The sequence below is a fragment of the Miscanthus floridulus genome, chromosome 4 (genome assembly GCF_019320115.1).
Source record: "Miscanthus floridulus cultivar M001 chromosome 4, ASM1932011v1, whole genome shotgun sequence".
Lineage (NCBI taxonomy): Eukaryota > Viridiplantae > Streptophyta > Magnoliopsida > Poales > Poaceae > Miscanthus > Miscanthus floridulus.
In genome coordinates, this window is record NC_089583.1 from 23,202,852 (window position 1) to 23,226,248 (window position 23,397).

Sequence of the window (23,397 nt, forward strand, 5' to 3'; positions counted from 1 at the left end):
TCTGGATGAAGGATCTCCTTGATGAATCCGGCTGCCATCAGTTTTGTTATTTCCTTTTTAATTGCTGCCTTCTTGTCGGGTGAGAATCGTCATAGCCGTTGTTTTACAGGTTTGGAGCTTTTGTTAACATCAATTCTATGCTCAGCCAACTCCCTTGGGACTCCTGGCATGTCGGCTGGCTTCCAAGCGAAGATATCTTTGTTGTCCCGAAGAAAGTTGGTGAGCGCGAGTTCCTATTTTGCCGAGAGGTGAGCACTGATAGTTGCTGTCTTGGAGGTATCGCCTGTGCCTAAGTCGATTTGCTTGACGTCGGCTTCTTTTGGTGGTGCGATGATGCTGGGCTTTTTAGCCGGTATTTCTAATTCTTCTTGGCTTGTTTTTGCAGCGATTGCGGCTATTTCTTTTCTTCCATTGTCGGCTTGCGCTTTAGCTGCAATTTGGATTGCCTGAACGTCGCAGTCAAAAGCGCGCTTTAAATCGCTTCGAAGAGAAAGGATACCGTTGGGTCCTGGCATCTTAAGCAGTAAGTACGGATAATGTGGTATTGCCATGAATTTGGCCAGTGCTGGACGTCCGAGGATTGCATGATATGATGAATCGAAGTCGGCGACTTCAAATTTGATAAACTCTGTTCGGTAGTTTGAAGGAGTTCCAAAGGTAACAGGTAAAGTAATTTGTCCGAGTGGCATGGCTGCTTTACCAGGTACTATTCCATAAAAAGGTGTGCTTGTTGGCGTAATCATCCCGATGAGTTGTAGTCCCATTTTCCTTAGAGTTTTGTGACCAATTGAGGTATCTTGGTGTAGCCAGTTCTGCTGTCATAATGGTCCGCAGTGCTAGTTTTTCTTGATGTTTGCTTCTGCAATCCGGAGCCCCTAAGAAAATCACTGCTACCGTTCCCCTGGGTTTTTGGAATCCTTTGTCCTCGTGGTTGTCTTCTTCTCTTTTCTGATTGTCCTCTTTGGTGTTTTCCTTACTATCTTTTCTTGTGTATCGATCATTGAAAGTGTAGCAATTTCCGATGGTGTGCCTCCCACTAGGGTGCAATGGGCAACGTATGTTTTCAATGTCATCATATCTTCTGGGTTTGGGAAACTTCTTTGATTTGTCGGCCATTGCCACAGTATTGTCTGGTCTACGTTTTCTTTCTTGATGTCTGCTATTTCGGTGATTTTGCTTGTCCGGGTTGTCTTGGTTGCTTCTGTCCGGGAACCTCTCTCGTGTTTTTTCTTCTGCAGTAATCATCTTTTCTACTGTACGTCTGAATTCTTCATTGTTTCTCGGATTTTCTTTGTAGAAGTCTTGAAATTGCCATCTAGCCATGATTCCGTGAGAGAAAGCTTCAATTACTTCTCGTTCGGTTATGTCATGCACTTGAGCTTATAGTTCGCCGAATCGTCGATAGTAGTTTCTAAGACTTTCACCTCCCTTTTGCTTGAGTCCTTTTAGTTCTGCATGAGTGATTGGGTGTGTAATGATTCCTGCGAAATTCTCACAAAAAGCTCTTTGCAAATCCTCCCAATTTCTGATAGATCCTGGATTTAGTTTATCGAACCATTGGAGGGGCATGGCCTCTAGTGCCATGGGGAAGAAAAGGGTTTTGATATCGTCGTCTCCTCCGGCTAGTTCAATTGATTGTGAATATATTCTAAGCCATTGCTTTGGTTCAGTTTTACCATCATACTTGGAGTGATTAGACGGTTTGAATTTGTGAGGTAATCGCACCAATGCGAGCCTGTTCGCGAAGCAGGGGAACCTGTCGTGTGCCTTGGTTTCTTTGAATTCAGATTCGGCGCCTTCCTCTGGCCAACTGTTGTTCTGATGGGAACAATCTTGCGAGGTTGTCTGGGTAGGTACCCTGCTCCTAGTCTTCCTTAGTTGTTCAAATCGGTGGCCTTGATTATGTTCCTTCCTACTTCCTCCGTCATGGCTTCCACCCGGCCCAAGTCTTTCGAAAGCGGATTTCCTTTGATTTTGATCTTCTTGCCGGTGGGTTGTTGATCTGGCGGGTAGTCTTGATCGAGCTTTCTCTTCATGCGTTCTCGGGATTGTCGATCGGAGCAAGTCCTGGAGCTGTTCATACTTCTCATCAGGATGCGAAGTTGCTCCGAGTTCTTCTAATGCTTCTCGAATCTTATCGTAAGGCGTATTCGCCGTGCGTCTTCCTTCGACTTCTCGTTGCGATTTTCTTTTGTCGTACTCAGCCAATTCTGACTCGTATCTGATCCAAGCTTCTCTGCGCTGCCTAGCACGGTGTTGGCGCCCTTGCTTCAACTTGTTTTTTCTTTCTCTAGCTTGTTTCTGACTATCTGTTTCTCCGTCGTAGCCCTGGGCAAAGGGTGATATGTTGGATTCTGATTCATCTGATGATCTGACATCGGATGCTTCCGGGGGATTTAATGGTGACCGCGGTCATCGAACCATGAGCACTTCTCGTGCATGAGTCGTTCTATTATTGGCGTTAGTTTTCATGCTGTCGGAGTCGCTGATAACTTTAGTGGATGCCTCGGTGTCGTAGATCGAGTCTCCTTCTTGGTAAGGTAAAATAGCTGTTGTTGTTGTGCCGACTAGTTGGGTTCCGCTACCCTCAGGAACGGAATCCGGCCAGTGGATGATACAGTCCTGCGATGTTATCGTTAGCACGAGACCCTCCTGAGCTCCTGTTAGTGGTATCCCGAATCTTGGATTGAAAAATCTTTCGACCTGTCCCTGATAGGATTTTGTCATGTTGTCGAGCCCAAATGGAAAAGAACTTGACTTCTTGAGAGAATTCTGGGGGTAATCCGAGTTGTTTTGGGTTGTGCTCTGGAATCTTGCCAAAAAATAACTCGGTTTCTTGAAAGCACTCGGATAAAACTTCGCCTTGGAGCTTGAATTCGAATCGGATACGAGTGGTCGTGAAATCCGATTTGACTCGGATACTATGAGCTGCGCGAATCTTCTGGTGAGCTGATCCGTTGCAGTTGTTGAAATAGGAACTTCTTTTAGATGATCTGGATCTTCGAGGAGATGGCTTTGAAGCTTGCCGTTGTTGTCTGCCTCGCAGATCCATGAGCCGAAGATGAAAGTTGATCCCATCGGGAAAATTATGTTGTCGAGGTCCATCGAGCTCTCGGAAGCAAAGTCACCGAAAGCCCCTACCTGGCGCGCCAGCTGTCGATGTTTTACCACCGATAGCCTGCCACGGGGGTACCTGGGGCAGTATGTTCGGGCTTCGGCGTATGCCGAACTCGATGGTTTACGCAAGAGACAGCCGATTTATCCTGGTTCAGGCCCTCGATCGTAGATCGAGTAATAACCTTACGTCCAGTCGGCCTTAGCCTTTGCGTTGGATTGATTATGATCTGCTCTCTTCTCCCTTTTGACAGGAGCATTGCCCTCCTTTATATAGTCAGGAGGCCAGAGTCCTAGTCGGTTTACAATGAGATTTCCTAGTAGGATTGCTTGATAGTTCTACTACTAAGATTTACATGGGAAGAATCCTAGTTGAACTAGATCTTCTCTCTCCCTTGCGGGGTATCCTGTGGGTCCCGTATCGACAAAGCTCTTTGCCGAGTGTCAGAAAAAACACTCGGTAAAAAGCTTCTTTGCCGAGTGTCAAAAAAAACGCTCAGCAAAGGCGTCTTTGCCGAGTGCCCGAAAAACAACACTCGACAAATCATTTGACACTCGGCAAAGAGCCGGTCTCCGATAGTGCCTGGGCTCATACCCCTACCCCTCCTTAAATAGTCTGAGGTAGAGTTACAATAGATCCGATAGGTTAACAGAATCCCTACGTAGAACATGTGTTTTCTAGTTTGTTAGATGAAAAGCATGACTGAATAATTCTATCATATCACCTAGATATGATGATATCCCCTGAATGACTTAGATCTCCATGCTTGCAAATACGCTCGGCATGCGTGGGCCTCATTCCTCATTGTCTTTGGCCTGCATGTAGGCGTGGGTTGATTATACGGACGGCGAAGTACCCATGACCATATATCCGACGGTAGCCTCCATAGGACTTACTCATCTGTCCCTTATTAACTGTCAGTTGGACAGCGTGTTTCTCTCACAAGCATAGTTCCTGAGCGACCAACAAAAAGGGACGGAGGGAGTAAATGATAAGCTTAGTTGAATAGCCATTCTCCACAGGTATTGTGGTCTTCTGTAATCCTCGGTGCCAGCAGGTTAGCATTCGTCGGGTACCGAGGCTTTTTGAACGGTCGACATAGTCGCCCTTAAGTATCGAGGTACTCGGCTGAGAGTATCTTCTGCGTAGGGATGCGGTATCCCCAGACACTTGAGTACATGTACAGGCTTTAGTCCATCGATCACCGCATGTCATTAAGTCCTGTTTTGAAGATAAGGATGGACAGGACAGGGAATCTGAACCGGCTCGTTCTCCCTGCTTGCACTGTTGCATCCGTGGACTCGTCTGGGTGGTCACGCAGGCACTTATGTGAAAGCAGACTCGGGCCACCCCTACGCCTGATTAATCTTTGTCTTCATTTATCTACTAAAACGGAAGGTAATAGGGTTGAACAATAAAGAGTTTCTTTTTTGAAATATGCTACTGTTACACGGTGTTAGACTCGGTTAGAGTCTTTTTTTTTCAACTGAGCCGAGTATTTTGCGTTTCCTCGAGTACTCCTACTCTGACGAGGCTTTGATCAACGCAAATATCTCGACTAAGGGCGAGTGGCCTTTGCCCTTTGGACTTAAGAGTCCCACATAATCGGGTTCCCTAGTTTAGGAATCACTAAGACGAATGACAAACGCGTGAGCAACGAAGACATTTGCGCATGTCACTCTTCGAGCTATTAACGGGTAGAACGAGTGGCACCCATGCCCTAGTATTGGACATGGCTAGGTAGGCCCATCATGGGACACGCCATAAACTCTTTTTCCATATTGGGGAGCTCGTGCTTTGGCCGAACTAAATAAACCATTTTTCTGGTTTCCTCACAGGGCATTCGATCATCCTCTGGGATTATGTAGTTCAAGCTCGTTCGGATAATTCGGGAGATTTACACGACACTCGAATGCCAGAGGTTTTAGAGCCATACTTGTGGCCCTCCCGAATCTCTCCTGACTAACAATGATTGGGTTAGTATCTACCGATAGTACGAATCGAGGGATAAAAACTGGGCCGAGAGCCCGACCCAAGTATTGGACTGCCCGGTCGTTACACCAGTTTAGCTTGACGGTTCATTTAGGTTCTGGAATGGCTGGCCCCCACGACCACCACGGTTGCGCGAGTGGATACCCTTTAGACATAGTTGAAGCGTCGGCGCGAAGGAGAGAGAAAGGAAAAAGCGACTGATCAGCCAGCCCCCCAACCTTTCCCATTATTGAAAAGGTTGGAGGAGGAGCTTTTCATTATTCCACTGGTTGGGCTTGTATTTTATAATAGAACCTCTAGGGGTTATGAATGGGGCCTAAACCTTATCTTACAAACCCCCTAACCATGTAATTGGGCCCTGAAAACACCGGTAGGTGTCCCTAAAATATAGGATCTGTCTATTTGAAACTTGAGTGATTTGACCCATCTGAACACTCAAGCAATTTGAGAGGACAAATCACACAAATGATAAAAAAAATTTGAGTGATCCAAGCCTAATGCTCACACCAGTAATCCTACAGCAACAATCACACAAATAACCAACAAAAAATTCGAGTGAAACATACCTAAATTTCACGCGAATTACCAAAGAACAGTATCCACCTCCACGTAATGAACACTACAAACAATGGAACAAAAAATAAATTAAAATAAAAACAAAAAATATATAAAAACACAAAACAACAGAAAATTTCTATGAACCGCAAAAACACAAAAATTCTGAGAGAATTGCCTAAACCATACAGACCAAACAACATAATTTCAAAAATAAAAAAACAAAAATTTTCTATAAAATGCAAAATCACAAAAATTCTGAAAGAACTGTGTGCACCAAACAGATCAAAGAATAGAAATACACAAATCGAAAACCAGAATTTTTCTATAAAATGCAAAATCAAAAAGATTTTGAGGGACCAGCCTGAAAAAAACAGACCAAAAAAATAAATTTCAAAAAAAAGAAAAACCAGAAAATTTCTATGAAATGCAAAATCACAAAAAAAAAATTGGAGGGAACTGCATGAAAACAAAGATACCAAATAACAGAAATTCAAAAAATATAAAAAAATTAGAAAATAATATAAATAAGTAATGAACTTCTAGCACCGAGAACTACTTACATAAATAATACCTATAAATTACACAAGATGAACAACTATAAGTGAAGTTGAACTACACTCTAACTAGTATACCTATACCTATAAATTACACAATGCAATATGTGCTGGATTAAAAATACACATATTGCATTGCATTAGATAAATACCTAAGAACAAAATAGGCGTTCACAAGGTCAAATACTCAAACTTAATACATGGTTCAATTTCTCTGGACTAAAATATGTCAATTGCAATAGCATAGTGTCAATAACAATGTTACAAGTATTTGAACTTTGTATAAGGAAAAGTTACAGAGCACCCAGGAAAACAAAACAAACCTTGTAGAAGGAACGGACACCCTCATTTGCAAGCATGTTTCTCGTGACCTGCCGACCCAACTGGATCCTCACCTGAAACCAAAACAATAATAAGAATTAGTATAAGATGGGCTCCACCTACAAAGAGCCCTAGAGTATAAAGCTCCAAAAAGGCATGCCATCAAGACTTTTGACAGTGACATCAACTAAGCCAATTTTCAAATTGGAACAGAAGTTAAAAGCCCGGTTCCCTTTACCTATGACCTAAGGTTCTTTTAGGGGCAAGCATCAACAAACATTGGCAGGGGGCAGGTTACTAAAAGAATGTTTCTTATATGATTCCTATTAGTCCTGTGCGGCTATAAGATCAGTAAAAAGCATGATCACAGATATGCTTGTCATTTTTTAGAAACAAGCAAAATTGCCATTAGCTACATAATTTTTCAAAAAAAAAAACAGGTAACTGGAAGAACACATACCACACTATATAACTTCTGAAAAAAGCATCATCCTCAAATAGGTTGCTGCTCTGATAAGAGTTCCACCTCTGAGGGTGAACTTCCTCCATTGGTAACTGAAAACACATTGAAACAGAAATTGCTAACTGAAATTGCAAGCTAGAATTGCAAACTGAAATTGCTAACTGAAATTTCAAACTGAAAGCATAGAAATTAGAAGCAAACTGAAAGCACATAATTAGAAGCAAACTGAAATTACAAACTAAAATTGGTAACTGAAACTTGCTAAGTGAAAGCACATAATTAGAACTGAAAGCACATACTTCAATTTAAAGAAGGAAAAAACATTTCACAACAGGACGATAATTTCAGAACTAAAATAACACCATTCTAGAATATAAGACTGCTCTACGTAGCATTTTTATTAACTGAACAGAACAAGCTAAAAATTCAGTCATCAAAAGAGATCTCGCACAACTTGAACAACACAAAAACAGATTATGCAAATAAAATTCAATGTTCTGGTACTTTATTGAAGGATATGCTCCTTTTCAGAATAAGAAACATATTTTTAGCAATGCTACTTCATCTAAGCAATGAAAGAAAAAATGAACAGAATCGCATATAAGATTTCAGCAATGCTACTTCATCTAAGCAAAACTTTCTTTAGAAACAAAAGTGAGCACGAACATATTTTTAGAACCAAAATTACTCAGATTTCTATGTAGGAGTACTTGCCAAATGTAAATTCACAAAAGTGCATGCACATGGCTAGATCTATTCAGTAAGGACAAATAGACTTACCAGGTATTCAAAATGTCTGTCATTTAAGGGTGGGCTGCAAGGAGATGGCAACTCAACTTGGACAAATCTGAGATCGACAGTTGGGCCTCATGCAAATATAGGTAATAGGTCAGGATAATGCTTTCCCTTTCCCACCTTCTGTACAAGTAGTAGACTGAATCAGAGGGAGAACTAACCAAATAGTACTTCATTGAGGCTGGTAGGAGATGAACTCAGATAGTTGCATCATATAAGATGGAGCGAACGTAATTTTTGTACCATACAGCAAGAACCAAGTGGCAAAAGGTGCTGATTAACATTAAGGACAACCACTGAGCACTATCACAGTAAGCAATGAAAGAAAACAACTATATTAAGACACAACAGCTAGCAATGACAACTATATCAACAACAACAAAGCATTTAAGTTCCAAACAAGTTGGGGTAGGCCAATGACAACTATATCAAGTGAAACAAAAAGATTAAGACTGCAGTAAATTTTTTTACAAAAAGATTAAGGCTGCAGTAAAAGAACAACCAGTTGGACACAACTATACAAAGAAATCGCTAATGCTTGTAGCAAAACTAGATCTAACAGGCAAAGAGAGAAGCCATGACATGAAAAGTACTAACATATAAATGAAGCAAGAGTTCAAAGAATACCTAAAGCTAGGAAGCTAATATTTCAAAACCTGGAATTTTTTTAAAAAAATAACAAGCAAAAGCATGATAAAAATTCAAAGAAAAAGTAACAAACTACAAATATAAAAAAAATTCTATGAATTGCAAAAATCATAAACTATCTCAGGCCATTTGGTGAACCAAACAGATCAAAAAACAAATAACAAAACTACAAAAATCAAAATTTTCTATGGAATGAAAAAAACGAAAACTATTTGCAGCCATTTGATGAACCAAACATATCAGAAACAAAAAAAAATCTATGAAAAAGCAGATCAATTAAAAGTCATAATCCACTAAAGAAATTAACAAATCCTGATAAACTTAGTACTAGTTAGATCGAAAATGCCTATGAATTACACCTGATGAACAACTGTAAGTGAAGTTGAACTCTACTGTAACTACAAAGTTAATCCAAAATAAATGGATAAGTGTAGAAGAGAAACTATGATATGAAAGCAAAAATTGAGAATAGTCAAACATCTTCAAAACACTTATATATAGAACCTAATGATCAACCAAGCAATCATAAAAAACATCTTTAGAAAATAATAAATTATTTTCATTGGAGCCTAATGATCAGCCAAGCAATCATAAAAAAAACAAAGATTCATTACAAATATTTGCCATGGCTATCTAACTTTTTAGACAAATAACTATTTACATCAATGATACCTATAAATTACACCTGATCAACAATAGTAAGTACAATTGAACTCTACTGTAACTATAAAATTAATTAGTAGTAACAAGATACTAAAAACTAAGTTACCTAGAACTAGGAAACCAATATTTAGAGCTAGAGCAGTAGCACAAGTTCTGGAATATAACAAAAAAAAAAACCAATGACACACAAAGACCATCAGCAACTGTCCCCCCCCCCCCCCATCCCAGTCTCTGCCTCAACATCTCCACAACTCAAATATCAACACAAAAAGAAGAAAAACAGTGACAACATAGGATCAGATCAATATCAACCATAAGAACAAAATCTAAACAAAAAAAAAATGAAAACTCACCAATGATAAGAAATCAACACTAAAAAGACAGCACCTCCAACTCCAACTACAAATACCAAAATAACAAAAAAATAGAAAACACAACTGATTAACAAACAGTAAGTATAGTTGAAGTCTACTATTAGTTACATCAATAAAAACCTAGCAAATACACCACATCTAACTGTATCAGTAAAGTTCAACTCTAATGTAACAACAAAATTAATTCATAGCAACATGAGAGAAAGGGCATTATCATGACAGGGAATAACATCTTACTGATCTAAGTTCATAAATACAGAAATAAGTAGAAAGCAAAAAACTCCTTGGGAAACTGAGGGCATTGCATCAACAAAAAACAAGAACTCAATGAAAATACTCACCGAAAAAACAAATCAACACTAGAAATGAATCCGCATCATCCTGCTCAGAACATTGCATGAAGCAAAAAAGAAAAGTAAATATATAGAAAAGCAAAACTAGAAAGTTTCTATGGATTGCAAAAAAGAATACTTTGGGAGCAATAAACAAAATACAAAAAACAAAAATATTCTATGAAATGCAAATACCAAAAAAATTCTGAGGACATTAGAGTAAGCAAACAGATCAGATAAAAGCAAAAATACAAAATCAAAAAGCAGAAATGGCCTGAGAATATTTCTTTCTTAAACTGACAATGAACTAAAAGCAACTAGGTAAGCAAACAGATGACCTAAAAGCAACACCTTTGCCACATTTGCCAAAGAATAGAAATACAGGAAAATCAACTCAAAGCAGAGTGTCACACCCAATTTTAAGGATAAAATTGAATGCATAAAGCTCATGTGTGCCCAGGGATCAGTCACACACATAAGTTGACAAATCATAAAAAGTATTATCACCGTGTATCTTACATCACGATTAATAACGACACATAGTCTTACACAACACAGTGAAAGATAAAATAATAACTCTCTCGTGGAACTCCATCACAGGGAAGGTCAACTGGTTGACCACAAGCCTAATAATTCTCAAGAAACTCCTCATACCCGTTGTCATCTGTTACCCATCCGGAATTTTTATCCAAAAATAGAAAGTAAACAAGCGTAAGTACTTCCCGTACTTGACAAGATAACATGGGGTTATGAAGCTCAAAAAGGATGACACATGTTTACTGCAGTTAGCACTTTTAGTAAGTCAAGATTTTATTATCAAGTTTAATCAAGTTATGCTTAAGCTCCCATTTATACCCACATAATCAGATGTCAGAATCATTTGCATCATATTATCATCGTATACCATCATAAATGAAGCACAATGAGTAACCAATTATTCTGTGAGTTTTCTGGGCCGCTCGTGACCGTGAGCACGACTGTTATAATAGTTTGTAACCCTCTGCAGAGGTGGTGCACATTCACCGCGAGTCGTGATTCCCATATGCCTGGGTTAATTACTCCCATGTCACTGCCAAGGTGAGCGGGCAGGGTACACTATGAAGCCATTTCATAGGTTTCTCTAACAAGTTAGGGCCGCTAGGTTTCCTCGGCAGGCAGATGTAGGAACCCCCCTTTCCTATGGCACATATCCATCGTGGCTATACACATAGGAACAGAGGCAGCCCTATACCCAACGTGGCAAGCCCCTTTTGCGCCATAAAGGTAACCTCTAACAAGCTAGAAAAGGTCCTATTACTGAGCTAAAGTCAGAGCCATATGACTCTCACAGTTGCACTGTCAGTCCCAGCTTTTGCCGACAGATAAGTCCTTATGGAGGGCCGAGAGCAATATGATCGAAAGTCATTTGCTCCTTCGCCCTATGGATCAGATGTTATAAAGCATGTTTTACCTTTAGTTCCATAGAACCATTAACCAATGTATAGATCATGTTCAGTTAGAGCACTAGCAATCTACCCAAATGCAATTAACCCAAAGGAGTCAAGGGAACATGTCATCAAATAACTAGGATGTCCTTAAGGTTATCAAATTTAGACACATGCACATGAGTAAATGATTAAAGTGAATAGGACATCAAGGTAGGCCCATGCTATACTTGCCTTGGTTAGCAAACTCCTACTGATCCTGCTGGTCATTGAAGAACTCTGGGTCTCCAACGTTCTCCTCACCGTCTGAACACGACCAACACGGCAACATACAACATTCCAAAGGCATTCATGCAAAGCAAACAATCCTACACTTAGAACAGTACACCAGCAGTATAGAAAACAAGATAAAATGTTTATGAAAAGAATCTACGTCTCGCTACGATCACGTCAACGCAAAGTTCACGAAAATCGGAGCTAAAACGCGAAAGTTATGAATTAAACGGGGTTTCCTATAGCACTTTATTTAATTAAACCTAACCATGAAATTTAAAAGTTGCAAACTTGATTAAAAGTGGTACTAACACATAGATTATGAAATTACGAAGCTAACGCAATTTGAACGGGTCAATTCAGAGCTAAAACGAAGTTTTTATGAGCAAAACAAATCTAATGGCATTTCTGTAAATACTGAAAACGTATTTTGGACCAAAACAGTATGCTTTACGTTTTGAAAATGAGAAAGCATACTCTGGAAACGTGCTTTGGACTGTGGGTTAGGACTTAGAAAAACTCAGGGTCTCTTAAGCAAAACTGCCAGGGCGAAAGGGTATCGGCCATTCGGGGCCGTCGATCAAGCAAGGGACGCCCTGGATTAGAGAGGGGAAGAGAGAGAAAGGGAGGCCGGTGAGGAACAGTGTAGCTGCGGCCGCTTAGCCATGGCCGGTGGCAAGGTGGTCACTGGTGCGCGGGGAACAAGGCCTACGGGCCACGGTTTGAAGAACCGAGGGCACCGGGAGACGGCGGGGGTGAAGGGGAACCCGCCAAGGCCAATACGGCGACCGAAGGGGAGTGCCGAGACGGCGGTCGCCATGGCCGGTGGCCGAAAGCTCACGGGCACACGCAAAACGGGGTCTATGGACCATGAAATGAGAAATAAGCTGCACGAGGAGAGAGAGGGGAGAACGGCGAAGCTCACAGCGGGGAGAAACGGGGTCGACGGCGGCTCGGAGACGGCGGTTCGCGCGGAGGGGAGGACGGCGGATCCCGGTGACTTTTGAGCGGCGGTTGTATCTTCCTCGTGCACGGGTGAATAGGAAAATGGAGCGGGGAGGTAGTAGGGAGGGGCGGCGAGGGGTTCGACACCCTTTTGTAGAGGCCGGGCATGGGGCGACGCGCCCACGTTGCGAGGAGCGGGCGCGGGGCGGTTGCGGCATGGACTCGCGCGGTGGTTGCGGGAGGTGGGGGACGGCGCCGATAGGTGTGGCCGGGTTGGTAGTGGTTGAGGCGCGGAGAAAGGAGCAGCAGCGGTTGCCTGGCCGCGCGGTGCTGGGCCGCGCGCCTTGCAGACGGGCGATGCTAGGCCGGCTGGGCTGGCGGCTGGCGCGGAAGGAGAAAAGAGAGAGCGGGTCGGCGGTTGAGAAAAAATGGAGCCGGGCCGAAAGTGAAGAAAGGAAGGGGAGGGAAAAGAATTCCTTTTTCTTCCAAATACATTTTCCAATCTCATTTCCAAGTTGAATTTTAATTCAATTCAAATTCTAGTCAAAGCCAATCATTACAAAAACAAATGTGCAGCAGCATAAATGCATCAACATGTTACTAACCTTATATTTGATTTTATTTTCACAAAAATTATTTCTTTCCTATATTTCAATGCTCACATAATAACATAATTAAATCGAATTTTCTTATTTCAAAAGACTAAAATTTTTGGGTGTTACAGTTCTACCCCCTTAAGATGAATCTCATCCTCGAGATTCGGGTGATTGCTTACTCAAACAGTTAGGGATAAGACTTTCTCAGATCCTCTTCTCTTTCCCAAGTAGCCTCATCCTCTGTATACCGATTCCACTGCACCTTGCACATCTTTATAGTTTGGCTTCTTGTAACTCTTTCTACAGTTTCCAAGATCTTTATCGGATACTCTTCATATGTAAGATCTTTCTTAACAGTAAGCTCTTCCAAAGGAATCTGCTCTTCTGGTACCCTCAAACACTTTTTCAATTGAGAAACATGGAACACATCATGCACACCTAACAAACTTTCAGGCAGTTCCAATTGATAGGCTACTTCTCCACGTCTCTCTAGGATCTTAAAAGGTCCTATATACCTTGGTGCTAACTTTCCCTTCATATTGAATCTTTTCACACTTCTCATTGGTGACACCTTCAAGTACACATAATCTCCAACTTCAAAAGTCAGTTCTCTTCTGCGAGTATCAGCGTAAGTCTTCTATCGGGACTGAGCCACTCTCAAATTGTCTCTAATCATTCTCACTTGTTCTTTTGCGTCTCTAAGGACATCGGGTCCAAACACTTGAGTTTCACCAGTCTAATTCTAGAACAAAGGCGTTCTACATTTACGTCCATACAACGCCTCAAAAGGTGCCATCTTGAGACTCTTCTGGTAACTGTTGTTGTACGAGAACTCTACATATGGCAGACTCTTATCCCAACTATTACCATACTGTAGTGCACAAGCTCTCAACATATCTTCTAAAATTTGGTTGATCCTTTTAGTCTGCCATCAGTTTGTGGGTGGTAAGCAGAACTAAAATTCAACTTTGTCCCCAAAGATCTATGTACTTTATGCCAGAATTGCGATGTAAACTGAGCGCCTTTATCCGACACAATTTTCTTGGGAACACCATGTAAGCACACTATTCTTTCCATGTACAACTCTGCTAACCTTGCACCTGTATAGGTAGTCTTGACTGGTAAAAAATGAGCAACCTTAGTGAGTTGATCCACTATTACCCATATTGAATCATAACCTCTTTGAGTGCGGGGCAAACCTACGATAAAATCCATACCAACTTCTTCCCATTTCCATTCAGGAATCTTCATTGGTTGTAACAACCCTGCAGGTCTTTGATGCTTAGCTTTCACCCTTTGACAAGTGTCACACAAAGCCACATACTCTGCCACATCTCACTTCAAACCATACCACCAATACTTCTCCTTGAGATCCAAATACATCTTGGTAGTTCCGGGATGTATAGAATAGGCAGACTCATGTGCCTCTTGCAGAATTACCTCACGGATAGCCTTCACTTCAGGTACACATATCATTTTTCCGAACCAAAGAGTATCATTCTCATCCATCCTGAATCCTGGTGCCTTTCCAAGCACTACATTCTCTGCTATCTCTTTTAGTTTTTCATCCTCCAATTGACCCTTGCGTATCTCTTGCTCCAATGTAGGCTCTATCACCAATTCCATTGCATTAGTGACAAAACTCAAGTTGAGATCCTTCATTTCAGCACACAACTCTGCTGACATAAATGTCATCCCAAGTTCATTAGCATAACTCTTCCTGCTAAGTGCGTCAGCTACGACATTTGCTTTTCCCGGGTGATAATGCACTTCCAAGTCATAGTCTTTGATCAATTCTAACCAACGACGTTGTCTCAGATTCAGATCTGATTGGGTAAAGATATACTTCAAACTCTTGTGATCTATATAGATATCACTCTTATGCCCAATTAGATAATGTCTCTAGATTTTAAAAGCATGTACCACAGTTGCCAATTCCAAGTCATGAGTAGGGTAATTCAACTCATGCTTCCTCAATTGTCTAGATGCATATGCCACCACTCTTCCTTCTTGCATAAGCACACATCCAAGGCCAAAACGGGATGCATCACAATATATAGAGAAGTTCCTGCTTAAGTCGGGCAAAATCAATACTAGAGCTGTAGTCAATCTCTTCTTTAGCTCATCAAAGTTTGCCTGGCATTTATCCGACCATACATATTTAGCATTCTTTTCCAACAGAGCTGTCATAGGCTTAGCAAGCTTGGAAAAACCTTCAATGAACCTCCTGTAATATCCAGCCAATCCCAAAAAGCTACGAATCTAACTTACATTGGTTGGTGGCTTCCAATTCAACACATCTTGTACTTTGCCTGGATCCACTGCTATTCCACCATTGGAGACAACATGACCCAGAAAAGAGACCTCCTTCAACCAAAACTCACACTTGCTCCGCTTAGCATACAACTTATGTTCTCTAAGCTTTTGCAAGACCAATCTTATATGTTCAGCATGTTCTTCCTTGGTCTTGGAGAATATCAGTATGTCATCAATGAATACCACCACAAATTTATCGAGAAACTCCATGAACACCTTATTCATCAGATACATAAAGTATGCAGGTGCATTGGTCAATCCAAAAGACATAATGGTATACTCATACAAGCCATACCGTGTAGTGAATGATGTCTTGGGTATGTCCGAGTTTCGAATCTTAAGCTGATGGTATCCTAAGCGGAGATCAATCTTGGAGAACACATAGGCTCCTCTTAACTGATCAAACAAATCATCAATCCTAGGCAAAGGGTATTTATTCTTGATTGTAACCTCATTAAGTGAACGGTAATCCACACACATCCGTTGACTACCATCCTTCTTATCCACAAAGATCACAGGTGCACCCCATGGGGAAGAACTGGGGCGTATGAAACCTTTTTCTTGCAACTCTTTTAGTTGTTTCTTAAGTTCCTCTAATTCATTAACCCCCATTCTATATGGATGTTTAGCTATTGGTGCAGTTCTAGGTAATAGTTCAATAATGAATTCAATGTCACGATCAGGTGGCATACCTGGCAAGTCATCGGGGAAGACATCCGGGAATTCCTCCACAACACGATCTTGTTCATTGGCATCACCATCCAACTGGTTCACTGTGGCTGTAGGTGGAGCTTGCACTACCACTTCTACACAGATTCTATCTCCATTGAGTGATGTCACAACCACAGATTTCTCCTGACACTAAATCACTGCCCGGTGTTGTTTCATCCAATCCATTCCTAGAATAAGATCAATTCCCGTTGTTCTCAACACAATTGGTTTCACTTTGAAGTCTACCCCCTTAAGGAAATGCTAGTTGAGGGACTCCAATAAGAAGCGGGCATACTACCTCCTGGTGAATTTACTAGTATGGGGGTTTTCATGGCACACAAAGGTATGCTATGCATTCTAACAAAAGCTTGAGAAATAAATGAATGCGAAGCACCAGAATTAAAAAGTACTGTAGCAGAGATAGAGTTGATGCTGAACGTACCCAACATGACCTCGGGTGTCTCCTAAGCTGCATTAGATGACACATAGTTCACCTTCACAGTGTGAGGTGGTTGGGCGTTGAACTTCTGATTGCCATTCTGGTTCTGAGGGACTTGCTGGTTCTGCTTCTTTGGACACTAATGAGCATAGTGACTTACTTCTCCATAGCGGTAGCATGCATTGGGGTTATTGGGTGCACCACTCTTCACTGGAGCATTGTTGGGCATTCCCTAGCGTGTTGTCGAATTGCCAGTCTGTTGCGGGGGACGCTGATTACCAAACTATTGCTGGTACTGAGGGCGTTGCTGGAACTGGTTATGCTGAGGATACTGATCACAGTTTCCCTAGTTAGATGATCCATGACTCCTCTATTGAAAACCCTGTTAGGGACAGGCACACGGGCATGTGTTGCTTCCAGAAGCTTGCCCTTGAAGCCTCCTCTTCTTGGCTTCCATCTCTTTGCGCTTATCGTCGATCACAATAGCGCGGTTCACCAAGGACTAAAAGTTAGGGTAGGTGTTGGACATCAGCTGGAGCTGCAGGCCATCATAAAGTCCCTTGAGGAAACAGCATTGCTTCTCCTTGTCCTCAGCTACATCATTTGGAGCATAGCGTGACAGTTGAGCAAACTTGTCACGATACTCCACCACAGTCATGGATCCTTGCTTGAGGGACCTGAATTCCTCCTGCTTCAATTCCACGAGTCCATCAGGGATATGATAAGACCGAAAATTGTCCTTGAATTCCTGGCAAGTGATAGCAGGAGCATTGTTGGGGCGTCCATACTGGAAAGAATCCCACCAATCCTAAGCCGCTCCCTAGAGTTGACCAGAAGCATACAACACCTTCTCAAGATCATTGCATTGTGCTATGTTAAGTTGTTTCTCCATAGCACGCAACCAATCATCTACCTCCATAGGGTCTGAGGCATGGGTGAACACTGGTGGGCGACCCTTCATAAACTCTCCACGCTTGTCTCTGACCTGAACAGGCGGTGGTCCTCTTGCAGGTTCGTTATCCAAGCGCTGCATCATAGCTTGCATCAATTGCGCTTGCATTCCCATCAATTGTTCCATAGTCACTAGTGGCGGTGGTGGTGGATTTATGAGAGCATCACGTCCACGACCACGGCCTCTGCCTCTTCCTCCTCTTGCGGCCATCTGTTTTCCAACAAATGCACAAAATTTTAGAGATTTCCCATTTATACAGAGCTTATAAAGATAAGGAACAATGCTAAAAATTTTCTGGACAAGATTCAAATACAGCAGTTCAGTAAATCTGTTATAACTCGAGTTTTAGAGATCCAACAGAGGTGTACCAAGAACGGTTGGAAAGCTTAGGAGATCAGCTATAACTTTTATTTAGATCACTTTTACAGATTCTAACATACACATGGTCATAAATAGGGCTAAACCGAATCTGTTCTGGGTTTCAGTCTGCGCAGCAACATCAACTTGTGACAGCTAGATCTCACAAACCTGAACAGATTTTGATGTGATTCCAGAGACATTTGAAAGATACAAAAGTGTAGATATCTCCACAAAACTTTCAGAATTTTTGACAGCCCAGATTTCGAGATACAAAATAAAGATCACAGGCTGCTCTAGAAAACAGCATAGCAAAGATAAGATAAAGCAAACCATCTGCATTAAGATTTCATCTAAACTTAAGGTTCCAATCTATGGAATTTATGGACATGCCCACAAACTTCCAGCAAACAACCAAACTCCAAATCAACCAAGTTCATAATTAAAAACATCTAATCATCAAAGTTCACAAGACCAATAAGTCTAAATATGACTCACGAACTAACAACATTGTAATCTTAAACAAGGCACCTAACACCTATGGGGCGGTGTCAATCATGGTGAACGACTGGCGCTTCTTCTTGTAGATCGGTGACTGCCCAAGTTGAGCACATAGTTCATCAACTTACTTCTGGAGGCATCTCTCGGCCCTCTGTGATGCACACAACTCTCCCTTGACTTCTTCATCTATCCCCTGCATGGCATGGACATGCTGCACTATTGCTTCCAGAGTTGGGTCACTCTCTGGTGGTGCCAGGACCTGCCAAACACCCTCATGATCATTACAAGGAAGGAACCTAAAACGATCCTCCCTCATGGCCTCAAAACGATGGCCATGATAGTAGATGTAGGCGTCCTGCGCTGCATCTTCCATGCCATCCAATGCATGGGCCCTTCTGGCAGTGGCACGGTGGATAGTCTCCACCTCATGTCCATTCTTAATGTCATTCCAAGCAGTGACAACCAGCTCTACCTTCCAAAAGGTTGCCTCCAAAGGATGCTGGTACTCTGCACAATGATAGCTGATGGAGGCATGTAGATCGGGGTAGTAGTCATCCAACACATGGGTGAGGAGGGTGTGGTAGTAGGCCTTCTCAGGGGCTAGCTTGAAGTAATACTTGCACTTCCAGCCTATCTCCTCATCCACCATAGGAACAACTGGGGATGGCACAGGTGTAGGTGAAGTAGCTGATGACTCCTCGGGTGTAGCTACAGCAGGATAGACCAGTGCAACAGCTAGAGTAGGAGCAGGTGCAGGTGTCGGGGTAGCCATCTCCTCATCATCGGAGATGATCACAATCTCCTTCTCCACCTGTGGAGCATGTGGGGTGAACAAGGCACGGTAGCCTGTAGTGCTGAGGCGGGCGGTCTTCGGGTTATGAGACATCTATAGATTTAAAGTGAGATAGAATTAGAATCAACAATTTTATATAATAGATTAAGGTATGAAAAGCATAAATGTTTTAATAAAATAACAAGAATAAGACAGTAAGCAAGAAACCAGAGGAGCAAAGATGCTAAAACGACCGTTTCTAACTAGGCTTGCGTCCTACAGTCAACACGGCTCTGATACCAATTTGTCACACCCAATTTTAAGGATAAAATTGAATGCATAAAACTCATGTGTGCCCAGGGATCAGTCACACACACAAGTTGACAAATCATAAAAAGTATCGTCACCATGTATCTTACATCACGATTAATAACGACACAGTCTTACACAACACAGTGGAAGATAAAATGATAACTCTCTCGTGGAACTCCATCACAGGGAAGGTCAACTGGTTGACCACAAGCCTAATAATCCTTAGGAAACTCCTCATACCCGTTGTCATCTGTTACCCATCCAGAAGCTTGAGATTCTCCCACACAGAGCATTGGTCTTGTCTGTAGGAAAGAACTTTGCTAGAAAAGCAGTGGAGCAGTTACCCCATGTAGTATTTCTATCCATGTAGTATTAACTTGTCACTTGTTTTAGTAGCCACCTATTATAAACCTATATCTTCTAACATTACTTTACTAGGTTGTCATCCCTAGTGATGATGCTAAAGATGCTTGTTGGTACTACATAGCATTACTACTAGAATAATACTAAGTAGTTCTTTTATCATTTTATGTGACTAGAAAGAATATATAAATATATGAATGAAAAGGATCTGCAAGCGCATAGATAATATACCATTGTAGCACTTCACCCGAGAGTATTCCAGGTATCATTATTTATATTTTTACCACAGGGAAGGTTTAGTATGGACAGGTATTGATAACTTATACTATTGATGGAGAAGTAAACCATAACTAATATTCTACTCATAACAGGGGTAAGTCAAAGGATAAGATATATATATGATAAGTATTGATCAATGATAATGATAAATCACTCAGAGTACTCCTTTCTATGGCATTAGCATGGTCAGGTAGAATATTAGAGGAATAATTCCTAAGTCATTCTTAATTACAAGTCAAAGCATACATTGATTAGTGCAATTATACCTAGTAATCATTGCTAAGATCATCGTCATATCTACACATAAGGGATATTACTAAGGAAGATTAAGAATAGAGCTTGTCTTTCTTCGTAACCGCATCCTACGTGCACCTACATTTGGGGAGTGGACAACAAAGGACTCAACGGGAGTGTCATATCCGCGATCTACCATATGACCCAGAATCTAGGGTGTATCCATTGGTAAACAACATATAAACACCATGCTTACACAATGTCAACCACCCACCCATGGATCCTTAGAGTGAGCGCTATACGAACTTATGCATGAACATGATGATAATCCAACTATACTAAGCATATAATCAAAGTAGATGATGAACATTATAATGAAGAACATAAATGAGATGAATATTAATATTGTCATAACAATTGTAGCAAGCATATAAAAGTAATAGAGATACAAGAGAGAGGGATACAAAGATTATACCAAACCACGCTCTTGACATGATCAGGAATCCAAGCGAAGCCTGTTTGCCTCTCTCTAGACCTAGCCTAAATAGCTATGCCCTAGAATTGATGGAGCTTTGAGGATGATTAGGGTTTCTGTCTTCTCAAATGACTTATCTCTATATGCCTCAGGGGGGTGGCAGGGGCTGGTATATATAGGCCGAAGCGTCCAACGTGAGACCTTGGATCAAACTGACTTAAAGGACGGCGTAGATGCAACCTAGGAGGCAGTGGAGAACTGACATTGTGATGCGGAGGCTGACAGGTCGGCCTAGGGGCCAGGCGTCCTGCAGGTGAGTCCAAAAGCCACTCGGGCTCCACCTCGGTGTGGAGTCCTCTCGAGTCTTCTAATGTCTGTTTCACTGTGGATAAGCACAATTAAATCTGACATGTAGGTCCACCTTGATGGTTTTCTAGATAAACCTTGCAGAAAATACAGATTCATCAAAACTCATAGAATTTGTTAGTTTAAACCCCTAGACCTTCGTTGGTAATTATATTTATGCCCTTATGTATGTTATATTGACGGTTTATAATGGTTGTTAACTACCATCAACACTAATGTCATAGAAAGGAGTACTCTGAGTGATCAATGATTAGTTATTACTTACCATTCATATACATTTATCTCTTGACTTACCCCTGCTGCGAGTAGAAGTTGGTTATGGTTTATTTCTCCATCATGTGTATAAGTTATCAATATATTCTAACTGTTCGTCCTTCCTTGTGGTAAAAATATAAATAACGATACACTACTAGAAATGTGCTAATCAATGACGATTCCCTCGTGATGATTACCAAATTCATCACAGAATGCTAGCATTCTATGACAAAATTTGCTGGTTCGTCATCAGTCACAAGTGACGGAGGTTTGGCAATAAGAATAATGACGAAAAGGAAAAGATCGTCATACAATAACAAAAACTAAATCGTCATTGATTGTTTGGCTCTTGTTGCACCTCGAGGACATGGCGTTGTGGTCCCACCGTCGGGTCCCACTTCGAGGACGTGGCTATGCGGACCCACCTTCGGGTCCCAACCTTGATGACATGGTGATGCGGTCCCACCAGCTGTATTTATTAGTGTTGAGTCAGTTGTATGGTGACTGGATTGCTGGATCTATTAAGTTATGGAAGCATTTGGTCATTTTAATATTATTTGCATTTTGTAAAAAAGTAGCATGTGCATCTGTGATGAAAATTCTGGGTTCTGTGATGTTATTGCAATGTGATCAGTGACGAAAATTTTGTTTTCTGTCACCTTATCGTAATTTTAATCTGTGACGAAGATTCTGGGTTCTGTGATGAAAATGTAAACCACTCACAGGAAGCCACGTGGACTAATCATAGCGTGCCATGTGGCCCAAAAAAGCGCCATGTGGACCCACCACGTCACTGGACACGTCAGCTACCACGTCAGCTGGCCACGTCACCTGCCACGTGGACATGCCACGTGCACAAGACACGTCAGCTACCAGCGTGGCAAGCGTTGTTTGGTAACCTGATGGAGCAGCATGTTATGACGAAAACCTGGGTACATCAGTGACAAAAACTCTTCGTCATTAAATGATATCCATTCAGTGACGAAACAAGGCATTTCGTCACAGTTGTTGATCAATGACGCTCATTCCATGACGAATCTGTTTTCATCACAAGTTCATCATAGAAGAACTTTGGCGACAATTTTGGAGTCTTCCGTGACGAAAGGGGAGCATCATTGATGAGCACTTTCCTAGTAGTGGATACCTGGAATACTCTCGGGTAAAGTGCTACAATGGTAAATTATCTGTGCGCTTGTAGATTCCTTTGATTTATATATTCTTTATAGTCACATGAAATATTAAAGTACTTTATAGTGTCATTCTAGAAGTGGCACTAGGTAGTACCAACAAGCATTTCTGGCACCATCACTAGGGATGACAACTTAGTAAAAGATGCTAAGGAATGTCAACAACATAGGGTGACTACTTAAAAAAAGTGACACATTAATAAATACCAACAAGCATTTTTGACGCCATTACCAGGGAAGGTAGCTAGGCAATCATGGAAATATTGATAAACTTATACTTATTGATGTGATCGAGACAACCATTAACCTCTTCTCAAACAGGCTTACACTTGTTTTGTCTACTTTTGTATCTTATGTAGGGTAATGTATGACTGGTTTTGACTTATTGACAAATTACGTTGAAGATCCAGAAGCATTAATCAGGAGAACTAGAGCTAAACTCAAGAAAGTCTTAGCTTTAGAATCGGAAGACAACCAGATAAGGCACAACTTAACACCAGATTTTGAAGCCATGGCTGACAAAACCCTCCATGAGTTCTCTGCTCCAACTATGGCCAACATCCATACCGGACCGATGGTCAATGTTGGAGACAATGGTTTTGAACTCAAGCCAGCTCTCATCAACATGGTGCAAGCCAACCCGTTTTGTGGAAAGGCACATGAAGATGTGAGTGCTCATCTCCAACACTTCCTAGAGATCTATAGCACTTTCACCATCAAATGAGTTACCAGAGACTTCATACTACGCCAACAAAGATAGAAATACTACATAGGACAACTGCTCCACTGCCTTCCTAGCGAAGTTCTTTCCTACAGGCAAGACCA

The 23,397-nt window shown here is 41.5% G+C and overlaps 1 long non-coding RNA gene across 1 annotated transcript; it reads right to left on the reverse strand.

Moving 5' to 3' along the window:
- Positions 1–6,596: 6,596 nt before the first annotated feature.
- On the reverse strand, positions 6,597–9,866 carry LOC136551154 (uncharacterized). The gene is made up of 4 exons (XR_010782460.1): positions 9,825–9,866; positions 7,784–7,921; positions 7,001–7,095; positions 6,597–6,614 (listed from the first exon to the last, which is right to left on the reverse strand). It is a non-coding gene; the product is annotated as an uncharacterized lncRNA (long non-coding RNA).
- Between the last annotated feature and the right edge of the window lie 13,531 nt (positions 9,867–23,397).